Source organism: Chelonia mydas, chromosome 3, assembly GCF_015237465.2.
Source record: "Chelonia mydas isolate rCheMyd1 chromosome 3, rCheMyd1.pri.v2, whole genome shotgun sequence".
NCBI classification, from domain to species: Eukaryota; Metazoa; Chordata; order Testudines; family Cheloniidae; genus Chelonia; species Chelonia mydas.
In genome coordinates this window covers 100,209,011-100,221,177 of record NC_057851.1, presented here as the reverse complement: position 1 = coordinate 100,221,177, position 12,167 = coordinate 100,209,011, and the positions used below count along the sequence as shown (strand labels likewise).

At 41.5% G+C, this 12,167-nt stretch overlaps 1 long non-coding RNA gene across 1 annotated transcript in view; it reads left to right on the top strand.

Annotated features, from left to right (window-relative positions):
• LOC122465058 overlaps positions 1 to 11,837 on the top strand; it is a 40,958-nt gene extending 29,121 nt beyond the window's left edge. The window contains exon 3 of the long non-coding RNA XR_006289611.1: positions 11,302 to 11,837. This is a non-coding gene — a long non-coding RNA (uncharacterized LOC122465058). The remainder of the gene's footprint in view (positions 1 to 11,301) is intronic.
• The last annotated feature ends 330 nt before the right edge of the window (positions 11,838 to 12,167 follow it).

Sequence of the window (12,167 nt, the reverse complement as noted above, 5' to 3'; positions counted from 1 at the left end):
GCATTCACCAGTGAAGTAAGCTCTCACATGCTACACAACGTTTTGGGGATGGTAGTAAGTATACTATATCAATCAGAAAATCTAGGAGGGAGTTAAGTGAGCAGAACGTAGTTGTGTGTGTTGGAATTTGGCCAAGACACAGGGGTTAGACCACTTATTTTAATGATCACAGGAGATAGGACCCTGGTTTTATTTCTCATCCAAAGGACAGCAGCAGAGTGTCCACTACCTGTTCCACAACATTATGTAGTTTTGTCAGAGGAAAGTATATTACCTACTAAATCATCAACACCACTTCTCATGGGCCCCAGATGTTCCAAAAGATCTCTAATTCAATAGTGACCCAACCCAAACCTGTTGTACCCATGAGGTTGAATGGAATCATAGGCCAAGGAGGTGTAAATAAATGCAGATACAAAGAACTATATACTAAAAGAGAAGGCTCTCAGGTGCATCTTGTAAAAGGCTTCTATGTCATGTTAAAAATATATATGTCACATTGCATCACGACCACTAAACCATCTTGGAACAAACTACCAAGGGAAGTGGTGGATTCTCCATCTCTGGCAGTCTTCAGATCAAAACTGGATGCCTCACTGGGAGATACGCTTTAGTCAAACAAGTTATTGGGCACAGTAGTGGAGTAATGGGATGAAATTCTAGAGCTTGGATTATACAGCAGGTCAGATTAGATAGTCTAATAGTCCCATTTGGCCTTAAAAAATTCTGTGAATCTTGATTAAAAGTATAAAACAAAGATATGTAAAGTTAGAGATGGCGGAAATTCAGAATTTTAAGTTGTCCCTGTGGCTCTCCATTTCAAAGGTGCGTGCATGCATGCCCATGCACCTTTGATGGGAAATTTTAGGTAACACTATCCATGGGTCAATGCCTGCACCCTACACTTCCTTGTGCTCCGATCCAAGGGCATATAGGGAAGGGCAGACCTACCACCACTCCAGTTCCTTTTCAACTGCCTGCAGCCTGAGATGAAACATTGTGGTGTCTGTTGGTTAGTTTTGCTAATCCTTTGCCTTTCTTTCTTTTTATTTTATTTCAGCTTTGTTATGGTTTTTCTTGCACTTCTGTGCATTTTAGGGGGACCACCCCATTCCCCACCCTCACTGGCTAGGGGCTCTTCTGCTTGGGCTCAGTTCCTTTGTTTGGAGCCTTTTTTCCTGCGTAAGATATACCCAGAACCGCGGGGTTTAAGACTTGCCAGACCTGCAAAAGGTCTTTCCTCCACCCCAGTGATGGACACTCCAGCTGTCTCAGGGTGTAAGGGCTGCACTGGCTTCAACAGCAGATCTAGGAAGCTAAGGGGAGACAGGCTTAATTTACTGCTACTTCTCAAATGCCTGAACAGAGTAAAACAAGAGAAAGCCAAAATCATTCTCATAGCACCAGTTTGGCCAAGTCAGATACGGTTTCCAGACCTGATTCATCTATCCCTACAGCCACCTCTTCACCAGCCTCCGACACCAGATCAGCAGACACAAGAATCAGGGAAACTAAAGCACCCCAACCTCAGCTACGTCTCAAGGCCTGGCTCCTGGATGGTTCTTGGGCCTAGAGATGGACTGGTCATCCAGAGTACACAGCATACTACTGAATACTAGGAAACTACTGACAAGAAAGACTTACCTGCAAAAAATGGAGTCAATTCCATTCCTGATGCGTCCAAAGAGGATTGTCTCCCTCTGAGTTCTGTCTCACTCACACACTCAGCTACATCTTGAGCTTAAAAACTTCAGGTTTATCACTGAGTTTCATCAAGATTCACCTTCCATTTTGTTATAGCTTTTCATTCACCTGTGAATGTGGTTTCTATATTTGCGCCCCCAGCAACATCCAAGTTCATCAAGGGCTTGGTCAACCAATTTCCCCATGTGAGAAAACCTACACTGCTTTAGGACTGTGGTCTTTTTTTAAACAGCTTAAGGAAACCACCCTTTGAGCCCCTAGTGGACTGCTCTCTCCTCCACTATACCAACAAAATGACAGTGTCTAAATTAGCTGTTACCACTCAAGAAAGATCTTGGAGTCATTGCAGACAGTTCTCTGAAAACATCTGTTTAATGTGTAGCGGCAGTCAACAAAACTAACAGAATGTAAGGAACCACTAGGACAGGGATAGATAACACAGAAAATATCATAATGCCAGTATATAAATCCATGGTATGCCCACACCTTGAATATTGTGTGTAGTTCTGGTCACTCCATCTTAAAAAAGATAGATCAGAATTGGAAAAAGTGCAGAGAATGACAATGAAAATGATTACAGGTATTTAAAAGGTTCTATCTGAGGAGAGATTAAAAAGACTGGGACTATTCATCTTAGAAAAGAGATGACTAAGGGGGGGCATAATAGCGGTCAATAAAATCATGAATGGTATGGAGAAAAATGAATAAGGAAGTGTTATGTACCCCTTCACAGAACATAAGAATGAGGAGTCACCCAATGAAATTAATAGGCAGTAGGTTTAAAACAAACATAAGGAACTACTTCTTCACACAGTGCACAGTCAACCTGTGGAACTTGTTCCAGAGGATGTTGTGAAGGCCAAAAGTATAACTGGGTTAAAAAAGAATTAGATAAGTTCATGGAGGATCGGTCCATCAATGGCTATTACCCAAGATCGTCATGGATGCAACCCCATGCTCTGGGTGTCCCTAAACCTCTAACTGCCAGCAGCTAGGACTGGATGACAGGGAATGGATTACTTGATAAATTGCCCTGTTCTGTTCATTCCCTCTGAAAAATCTGACACTAGTCACTGTGGGAAGACAGGATACTTGTCTAGACAGACCATTGATTTGACCCAGTATGGCCATTCTTATATTCTTATAAGCTTTTGGAGATGCTGACCCTCCCTCTTCCAAAATGCATAATTTTCTGCTGCCAGTGGCATAAATCAAGTTATTGGAGGTGAGGGCGCCTGTGGTTATACTCGATCTGGTCATGTGGTAGCAAATACTATTTACATATTACAGTCACTCTATTATTCACATAGAATAGTCACAGGCAAATCTGGATTTCTAAGACTCTCTAAACTGAAAATGATCCCAGTTTGTGGCTGTATCAGAAAACATGATCTCAGAATGAAACTATATATGATCAAGTTTAGTTGGGAATCTATCATATCTGCAGCTATTGTCATAATTTGATTATATGGCACATTATGAACTATTCTAGAAACAACCATTGTTATACAAATATCACAGGGACCAGGAAAAGTAAGGTACAGTAGCACATACAAAATGCATGCTCTTATGAGAACAATTTATTTATATTTCTCCTCTTACATCAGGAATAAAATTCATTGCAGAAAAGGTGATCATATGGAAGCATGAATGATTTCATTGGTTCCCCTTAGAGAAAGCAGGGTAGTTACTGAAATAAGGAGATATTAAAAACAACATTTTAGATGAATAGCTGTTGCCATAATAATAGGGCTAAAGTCACATACCGTGGATACATTTATCCCAATAATATTTGAGGCTTTGGAGAAGAAACTCTGGCATGATGTATAACATTACACACGTTACTGCACAGAATGTTAACACTTTTATGAAGGATTAAAAAATGGTCGAATCAGTGTGGAAAATTAAGAACCAAAAATAATCCCTGCTAAGATGAACTGAAACTTTTTATAATGAAATTAAAAGTTCCAGTTAGCTACCCCTTCTCCATTTCCCCTGCAGGCTTTCCTATGTTATCCATCCTGGGGTCCCATTGGTTTTCAAAATTTCTGCTAGCTTGGTCACAGACTTCAAATCTAGGGAGCCCCTGTGGAGAGGGGGGGGAAAGAGCATTGCATTCTGGGATGACTCTGGCCTGGTGGAGCCTTGGGGGATATAGAATAGAGCACTTGGCCAAAGCATCATAAAAAGGCTTTCAGTACGGTCTGATCCCCAGCTTCCCTGCAATATCACTAAGGTAGGAAATGATATCAAGGTTGAAAGAGAAGTCAGGGGGCCTGGGGCTTTTGGGGAGCCTGTTTAGAATCAGGGAGAAGAACATGTGCATTCAAGGGAGCTAGGCTAAGCGGGAAGGGATTTTGGCAAGGATAGCATGGTGATGAGCACAGTTATTAATTGTATTATCATAGCACCTAGGAGTCTCAGTCACAGACCAGGATCCAACAGAACAAAAAGACAGTACCTACCCCAAAGAGCTTACAATCTAAGTATGAGACAAGAGACAGCAGGTGGATAGAGAGAGAGAGAGAGACACAGATGTGGAGGGGGATACAAGGAAACAATGAGACAATATTTGTCAAAATGATAGGCTGTTGGTGTGCTGAGACTACGGCCTAAACTGTTGTCTGGTTTTTTGTAGGTGTCCCAGCAAAGGAGACTTTTGAGGAGGGTTTGAAGGAGGATAATGGGGTAACTTTGCAGATGTTACAGGGAGCTCATTCCAACTGTGAGAGACATCATGGCAGAAAGCACAAAGGTGCTTGTTTGAGCATTTGACAAGTGGGTAATGGAGGCTGGTGACATGGGCTGATCGGAGGCAGGTATTGACTTTATGATCCTGAATGAGAGACGATAGGTAGGGTGGGAATAGGTCATGAAGACCTTGAAAGTGAAGACAAATAGCTTATGTTTGATATGATAGAGAAGCTAGTGAATGGATACAAAGAGAGGGGTGACATAGTCAAAGTGATGGGGTCAGAAAACTATCTTTGCAGCAGCATTCTCACTGGATAGCAGCAGGGCATAAAAAGATTGGACAGATAGATCTGTTTGATTTGGGAAATGGGAAGGTTTCATAGGGTCCAATTACTTCCAGGAAGAGCCCCACAAGCAGTAGCAGTCAGTAGAGCCCCATCTGCCAGACTGAGCAATAGGCCCTTACTTCTTGTCTTGCTCATGTGATCAGCTGTATGAGTCCAGGACTACTTTCTCCACCAGTTCCTCCAGGCTATCGCCTCCAGAATTCCTGGTCATAAAGTGCTCAACCCACATAACTGCTAACACTCTTGATCTAGTATATGGGCTGGAACTGGATGCTGTGCAGCTGGAAATTTAGGTCAATGTCATGGACCAACCATTAGCTCCTGATTTTTAAGGATTGGGTGCACCTAGCATATTAACAGGAGAGACCTCTTTTGATAGTTTCTGCCCTTGAAGACTAAGGGCTTGGATGTTGATGTGACATTGGTAGGTTGTGGGAAGCTATCAGAAGATATGGCAGGGATTATATCTGCCCCTCTTACTGCAGGTGTGTGTGTCGGTTGCTAGTTACTTGAGTTTGCACTTTGAGGTGTTTGTTGGATTCCTGGCTGCTGTTAAATGATCACACAGCAGCGTCGAGGAAAGTTTTTTCCTCATCTTTATCTGTCTTGCAGATTACGTCTGATTCTTTTGGATGCAGACCAGGTTGCTGTGATCCATGCCTTTTCCATCTCAAGATTAGATGGTTTGTGCGCTTTATGGTATGTTTACACTGCAATTAAAAACCCACAGCTGGCCTGTGCTGGCTTGTGGGGCTCAGGCTAAGGGGTTGTTTAATTGTGGCGTAGATGTTTGGCTGGAGCCTGGGGTCTAGGACCCTGAAAAGTGGGAGGGTCCCAGAGCTTGGGCTACAGCCCAAGCCCAAAAGTCTACACCACAGTTAAACAGCCCCTTCGCCCGAGCCCCGTGAACCCAAGTCAGCTGGTGTGGGCCAGCCGTGGGTGTCTAATTGCAGTATAGACATACCCTATGAAGCTACACCTTAAGACAGCCAAGAAACTGAAGCTGATGCAGAATGTGGGATGTCAATGCTGGAACAGTAGATTTTGGTAGAAGAATAGTAGTCCAGGATCTTCACTGACTGCCTGTTTGTTTTCAGGTGTAGTTTAAAGTGTGGATTTTTACAAAGAAAGCCATGAATGACCTGAGACCACCTCTCTCCCTATCTCATGCTGTGACAGCTCTGGTCAGCAGAAGCTTGTGAGCTGGAGCCACCCGCTGTAGGGGAGAGAGAGAGAGAGAGCGCAAGTCATGCTAATGGAGGGTTTTGTCTATGAGAGGCCCTCAACTTTGGAACCTACTTCTCTCACTTGGTCTGAAATAGCCTGAATTTGGTGACCTTTAGAACATTCTGCAAAGTGCATCTATTTACCCAGGTTTTGGGGGAGGAAAGGACACAATAGGAAATGACATTTGTGGAGGTGGAAAGAATATGGTTTGATTTTTATTGTGGAGTCTATTGACTTGGGGGTATGGAGTTTGTACTATTAGTTTGGGAGTATGGGGACTGGCTTCACTTTTAATTGATTGTGTTTTTAAAATTTTGGCAAAGGCACCTAGTATAAATCCTAATATAACTTTTTTCTATCTTTATTTGATAAACTAATGCATGCAGAGTACCTGGAGGCTCCCATTATCCCCTCTTCTGTTTCCCACAAGACACAGCTTCAGTGGTCACTCCTTTACTCATGTCTCAACTTTAATATGTTCCTTAAAATTCAAATACAACACTTTAGAAACCAGGAGAGTCACATTTTTTTTTTCAGATTCCAAGGCGTCTTTTATTTGTTTTCAGTTTAAAAGCAAAGATCACCCGTCTCTCCCTGTGCATATCAAGATTTTGAAGCAAGAGATGACAAATAAATTATAAAGCTTGAGAAAATTGCTCCCAGACAGCACCAGCAAAGAACAAAAACCACTGAAAGCATTTTGACTCAGACTTGGACTTTTGTAATGAATAAAAGATTTCCAGCTGGGTTCTGAAAAAGACAGAATATACTTTAGAATGAGCCGAGAAGTGAACTGTGGGCTAAATGAAATTTTACTTTGCTCTTTTTTTTTTTTTTTTTTTTTTTTAAAAAAAACCTTCTCAGAGGAGAAAAAAAAATCCTAAAGGAAAGCTCGGGAGGGTACTATTGCTTTAAGAAAAATACTGTTATTCTTCCACCCCGAATTGCTTGTACGTGTTGTACTAGATATAGAAGGAAAGATGAGCTTTAGTGAGGGAGAGGGAGACCACAACAACAGATCAGAGTTGTAGTATCTTAATATGCACAAATTATAATCTCTTCAGAGTACTGCTATTATTATTACATTATGGTAATGCCCAGAGGTCCCAACCACAATTGTGCTAGACATGCAAACATATAGTAAGAGACAGTACCAAGGAGCCTACAGTCTAATAGACAAGACAGTCAAAGGGTGGGAAGTGAAAAAGTGGTGAAGAGACTTGTCCAAGGTCATAGCAGTTCAGTGGCACAAAGGTTTGAAAACTTCTGAGTCCCCATCCTATCCCCTAGCCACTGAACTGCTGGTGTTAAAGGGAGAAATGCCTTTTTGTTTTTGGCAGTGGAATTGAGAAGGTATTTCAGAAAGCTGTCCTCCTTCGTGCAAACTCTGGCTTGGTTCAGTTTGTGATTAACCATGGTTTTCAGGGGTAACATTTAAAATATTTAAAGGAAAACAAATGAAAGTGAAAATTGAAAGATTCATGTTCTTCTGCCCCATCTCCACTACAAAGGCAACGAGAAGTGGAAGTTTCTCTCTCAGCCAACCTTCTCAAACTCAGAGGATGTTTCAAAGTGAAACAGGGCTGTGGGTTCCTTCAGAAGCAAAGGCCTCAGGCAAAAGCAAGAGACTGATGCTGCTGCTTTCATCTTGTTCACTTCAAGGAACCAGACACATCACGCAGCTGAGGAATGTGAGGCAGTCACCCCAGGGTCAGGCAGTTGGGAGGGGAGCGTAGGCAGTACCCTTTCGCTCTCTACTTTCACAATGTCATGAAGGAAACACACACACACACACACACACTCCTTCCACTGCTTGCCAAATTACATAACCCTTTCACTTTCATCTCCAGATGGAGTTTCTTATCCTTTTTGTACTCCAGCTGAAACTTGCTTTTTGGAATTAGAGAAGAAACATCAATAGCAACCAGAAGGAAGAGTCTTCATGTTAGTGGAAATTGACTCAGAACAGTCACATGTCCATTTGTCTCCTCTGTATGTGTAGTCCTTCCCCCTAGCCAAAAGTTCCTCTTTCATGTGTCCATTCTTAAGGCACTGTTTCCAATGTATTCTCCCACCATCCCGCCACCCCAATCATAGTCTTTCTAAAATTAACAGAAGTGAATAATTTTGATTAAAAAACGCATTACCAGTTCAAATCAACCTGTCTGATCCTTCAAACATTTCTGACACATGAAAAAAAGAGATTAAAAATAATGAACCTTCTGACAGATAAAGATACTGTTTCTATAAATCACAAACTATAACAGAAGGGAAGTCAAGTGGGGGAGAGGTTATAGTGCCAGTTTAGTTGAGATGCTGTCCATCATGGTGGTCATCTGTCTCTCCAGTTAGTTTTGTGCTACGTATGAGTGTACCTTTAAAAATTTCACCAATTCAGTTCAGATAAGCATTCTCAAATTCTGGTATTTATCTGAATCTACTCCGAGGTATCCCACTGCAATAGAGGAACCAATATCCATCGGGATAGTTTCATGGTAGTCTTAAAGCCCTAAACTCATTCTTAGAATTCATCATTCAAGTGGATATTAATTTAGCACCTCTCACACTCCATTTGTCCCAAAGCAAACCATCTTAAGATATATCACATTTCAAACTTATATTCCATTTACATTACTTGAGTTTTTCACTATTTCCTTTTCCCCTTTTGCTAGGAGATCAAAGATATTTCTGTTTCTCTCTAATCCATTTTTGTATTCACAGCATCAAAGATCAGGATTGGAAGAGACCTCAGGAGGTCATCTAGTCCAACCCTTGCTCAAAGCAGGACCAACCCCAACTAAATCATCCCAGCCAGGGCTTTGTCAAGCTGGGCCTTAAAAATCTCTAAGGATGGAGATTCCACCACTTCCCTAGGTAATCCATTCTAGTGCTTCACCACCACATGATCATTTGGAGAAGCTATAATGCTAAGTTTGTGACATCACAATTTTTGCCATAGCAGCAAAAGGTAGTTCCATAAAACAGAGAATTATGATTTCATTACAGGGTCAAGCAAAATTAGCTGGGCGCTGGTTGAGGACAGCAATGTCATTCAAACATAAAATAATAAACTTTCCTCTTCAAAGCACTTTACAAATATTAACTAATTAATCTTCAGAAGACACTTGGGAAATATTACCATCCTCAGTTACAGAAAGAGACACTGATGCAGGAAAGTTAGGTGACTTGTCCAGGGGCACAAAGAATGACAATGTCAGAGCTCTGATTAAAATTTAGAACCATCTGTTTCTTATAGTCAGTCCATACATCTAGCCCTCATACCCTATATTTTGAACAATAGCATGGTGGAAAAAGAATATCTCTCATGAAGTTTAAGTTTGGTGGTCTGGTTTTTGTTTGGTTGTTTTTGTCTGATTGTTCTAGTTTTCTGTTTCATTAGGGTATTTCATTCCCCCCAACTTACAGGCCTGATCCAGAACCTATGAAAGTCATACTCCTACTGATCTCAATTGGCTTTGAATCAGGCTCTAAATGAGTGACAATAGGATTTATGGAATGGATGGCGGATTTATTTATTGGCATTAAAGTAACTGGCATTGATTGATTAGGATTTGCTGCAAGATGTCCAATGACACTATGCTCCACTGAACAATTTCTATTCAAACTGCTCCTGCCTGCGAGGTTTAGATGCTTTTATTCTTACATGCTACTGGACCATGAATGTTTATTAGCAATTGCTTGGTTCAAAATTAATGCTTGACTTGACTGAAAGAAAATAGTGAGCCAGATCCTCCATGGGTGAACTCAATAGAGTGATGCCAATTTGCCACAGCTGAGGAACTGATCCAGTATTCCTATGCACTATATCATCAAGGGCAGTGGTTGTCAAACGTTTTAGGGTGGCGGACCCCACTGTTTGAAAAAACTCTGATTCTGAGTGGCACAGCAGAAAGGAAACGTACACCAATGCAGCTGCAGTTTTAACTGAAAGAGATTAAATGTTGATTAGATTGCCAAATCTTACTAAATAAAATTCGTTGCCTGCCACTAGAAGATTTTTCTCCTGGATGCCCTGATGAAAGCACGCATAACCCAGTCTGAGAACCACTGATCTAGGGGGATCAATTCCAGTAATTATACATTGGAGAAGGGAGAGTTATTTCTCATGTTATGATTTTTAAACTTTAATATTAGCTACTGTAGAACTACTGCTCACAGCCTTCAACCATGATAGTGGGTGATGCCTGCACAGCTTAATACAAACTACACTGGCTGACTTTTAATTAAGTGCCCTTCAACGTCTTCCCACCACATTTATAAATCCTTAAATAATACAGGAACAGTCTATGCAAAAGACCATCTGTTGCCCTATGTGTAATTTTGATGATTAAGAGTGGCAGCGCTGGAACTGCTGCTTATTCTGTGGCATAGAATATCAGGGTTGGAAGGGACCTCAGGAGGTCATCTAGTCCAATCCCCTGCTCAAAGCAGGACCAATCCTCAATTTTTGCCTCAGGTCCCTAAATGGCCCCCTCAAGGAGGGAACTCACAACCCTGGGTTTAGCAGGCCAATGCTCAAACCACTGAGCTATCCCTCCCCCGCATAATCTCAGAGGTATAGAATTCATGATTCTAGAATATTCTCCCTCTCAACATATGTCAGAGCACATTTGTGGGATCATTCCAAATGCAACACATTTTTGTTTTCTTTTTTTGTTTGTTGTATTGTTATGGGTATTTCATTTTTTGTGCTTGAGGTTAGGTTGAGTAGGGTGAGTGAGGGATGTAATTTATGTATATTTGATATTATATTTATTTTTTGACTCTCGGTCTGCTTTGGTGTTTATTTATCAAACCACATTGCTTTTGGCTTTTTAAAAATCTGTTTTCAGTTAAAGTATGTCAGAGCATGTCTACATTGCACACTAAGCCTGGGATCTGACTCAGGTTTGAACCCAAGTTCCCCTTACCACCTCCCACATCAGTCTGATTCAGGTCAGCAAGCTCTTAGGAAGCAGGTGCTTGGACCCAACCAGGAGGGTGGGTCAGAGCCCAAGTCCTGCTGTGACTCAAGTCCAAGCCTTGTTATCTAGCACTGTGGATGCAGCTCAAGCTGCAGAGCCAGGTCAGAAGAACTGTAGAACTGTACGCATGTTAGCACTGCTGTGAGACACAGGTCAAGCTCCTGTAAGCCCAGGTTTACAATGCAGTATGGATGTTCAAGTGTGGGCTTGGAAACACTAAGTCCACAAGCTTGGACCCCACAGACCCAGGTTGGCAATGCAATATAGACATACCCCTAGGGTCCTAGAAGACTTTGGGCACAAGATGCCATATGCATTAAATGTTTTATTTGTTCTGAAAACAGGTTGACTTACAGGTACAGATCTTTGAAAGCTTTCCTGAAACACCTGGGTTTCCTGAGAGCCTCACTAACTCTAATCTTGAACACAATCCAAGTCAGAAGTTTACGGCTAGATTTTCAAAGAAGTTCATTTTCCACCAAATAAAAGCAGTGGTTTGCCAAAGTGCACATGCCAAGAAATAGAATTATTTTCTGTAATGCAGCTGAAAAGAAGGGATTTGTGCTGCCCGGAGAGCACTGAACACAATGCTTCCAGTTACATGCACACCCCATCCCATCCCCAGAATTTCAAGACATTTAGAAAAAAGTTTGTAATAGCACACTGATCAACACCTCCTTTCAGTATGGATTCCACCCCATGTCCACTGAAGTCAATGAACAGACTCCCATTCCCTCCACTGAGAGCTGGATGGAGACTTAATTGCCAAGTCCCACAGCTATTGAAGTCAATGATTTCAGTGTGAACAGTATTAGTTCCTATTTGAACCATGGAAACAAACAATGGCCTGTGTCACCAACAGGAAAATTTGTAACAAATAAATCTTACCTTTGACTTATTCTGTGATCAATTTTTTTACTTAACTATAAATGCTTACAATTTTTTTCTCCAAATTCAATTTAATTCTTCAAAGATATTTGGTGAAGTCCTGCTCCCCTTGAAGTCAATGGGAGTTTTGGCATTGACTTCAATGGGGCCAGGATTTCACCCATGAATTGTAGTTTGTCATATCTACCATGCGCCTGAAATATGTACACCTCTGAGCTAGCTCAGAAACTAACCTCTGCCTTTTCCCATATACTACGTCCAGAGGTTAAGATACACTCTCTCTTTTCCTCCTCCCCACATGGGACACATGATCAAGGGCTAC